At 41.0% G+C, this 1925-nt stretch overlaps 1 non-coding gene across 1 annotated transcript; it reads right to left on the bottom strand.

Annotated features, from left to right (window-relative positions):
• Positions 1–1503: 1503 nt before the first annotated feature.
• LOC116568429 lies at positions 1504–1694 on the bottom strand. Its single transcript, XR_004276632.1, has one exon. It is a non-coding gene; the product is annotated as a U2 spliceosomal RNA (small nuclear RNA).
• Positions 1695–1925: the final 231 nt, after the last annotated feature.

Here is a 1925-nt window from a genome sequence, read left to right as displayed (position 1 = left end):
TTAAATCCTATTCATTTTAATATTAGGTCAAATTGTCTCAAACATTACAGGTACATGAAACACTAAATATAAGCTTCTCCCTCACACATAATATTAATATACAACAGGTTGATTTCCTTAAACACATCCACACTGAAACCTAAAGCAGCCTGGCGTTGAGTGATACTTAGGTGCTGTACTGGCTCCTCCCTAGGGCTATGTGACAAATGATCACAAATGAGGTGGCTTGAAACAACAGAAGTTTCTGCTCTCTCAGCCTGGAGGCTGGAAGTCTGAAATCAAGGTGCTGGTCAAGCCCTGCTCCCTCGGGAGGGCTGAGAGGAGCATCCCTCCTTGCCCCTTCCAGCTTGGGTGGCTCTGGCCATTCCTTGTCTTTCTTGACTTGTGGAAGCCAAATCACTCCAGTCTCTGCCTCTAGCCTCACATTGCCTCGTCTGTGTGCCTCCTTTTCTGTCTCCTATAAGGACATTTGTCATCGGACCACTGCTCTTATTTCAAAATCTTTACTTTTATTACATCTGCAAAGATCCTTTTTCCAAAGAAGGGAATATATACAGGTCCCAGGGATTTGCATGTGGAGATATTTGGGGGGGGGGGGGGCACGAGCCACCACTGTTCAACCCTCTCTACCTACAAGGGGACTTGTCATTCCAGTGAATCATGGTAATGCCCAGAGGTGGTAGCTGAGTGCCTTTCTGGCAGCAACACTGGTTGACTTCCTAGTTCTGTTTACAGCACCACTCTCAGTGCCTTTCATATGAGCTTGTCTCATAGTTCACGGCTCTGAGTTCCCATTCTGTCTTACTGGATTTATCTCCTCACAGACTTCTACATTAACTTCCTCCTACCTGGACTACACACTTTACTCAATTAGGTTTTTCATTTATTGACTCTTAACGTATATAAATATATTATGTGGTTATCTCTAAAGGCATTTGTACTCGACAGAATCCTGGATTCTTTTCATATCCTTCCAATCAGTTAAAATCATCAATATCTAGGGTTACTAAAAGAGTATCCAATTGAATTTCTGTATCTCTCTTATGGTTCTGCCTGGCTAGTCATTCATACTTCTAAGGTCATTCCATTGCCAGGTGCAAACGATTGGTTAGGAATTCTCTTAGGACTTTGAACAAGCTGTTGAAAAAATGAGTCTCAGTGAACCAATTCAATAGTAGGTCTTTACTTAAAGGAGATGGCATTGTAGAGTGGTAAAGAAACTCTTCTATGTATAAGCTGGTGGCTTGGGAAAACTCGCTAGTCTTTTTGAGCTGGTGTATGCCTGTATATAAGGTGTTGGTAACATCATTCCAAGTTACTTGATTGGGTTGTGAGGTCTAAGAGAGATGGTGCACATACAGTACTTTTCTCAGTGCCCAGTTTATAACAAGCACACAAAAAGTGTTAGTGATTAGAACACTAGAATTTCAGAAGAGTGTTTCCATGTTTCCTTAGGACTATTTTTTTTTTCTTAAACAAATCTTTTATTTATTACTTTAGTGGGGAGGGTGCACCATTCCTGGAGGTACTGCAATACCAGGTCGATGCGTGGAGTGGAAGGAGCAAGCTCCTATTCCAACTCCCTACTCCAAAAATCCATTTCATATATTGTCCTTGGATAGAGGACATATCAGATATTAAACTGATAAGAACAGATATTACACTTGATCTTAGCCAAAAGGCCGAGAAATGATCCTTAGGGACTATTTGAACACAAATTTGGTATAGGTAGAAATGTTCCTTAAAAGGTGGTTCCTTCCTGCATATCATATATTCATTCATTTTTATATTCAAATATTTATTGAGCACCTAGTATTTTCTGGGCACTGTTCTAAGTGCATGGGATGATGACTGAATAAAACAGGCAATCATCCCTGTTTCATGGAGGGATGAGGCGGGGGGAGGCTTTTAGAAGGTGAAAAGTA

The sequence above is a fragment of the Mustela erminea genome, chromosome 10 (genome assembly GCF_009829155.1).
Source record: "Mustela erminea isolate mMusErm1 chromosome 10, mMusErm1.Pri, whole genome shotgun sequence".
Classification (NCBI taxonomy): Eukaryota; Metazoa; Chordata; class Mammalia; order Carnivora; family Mustelidae; genus Mustela; species Mustela erminea.
This window is presented reverse-complemented; position numbering and strand designations above follow the sequence as displayed.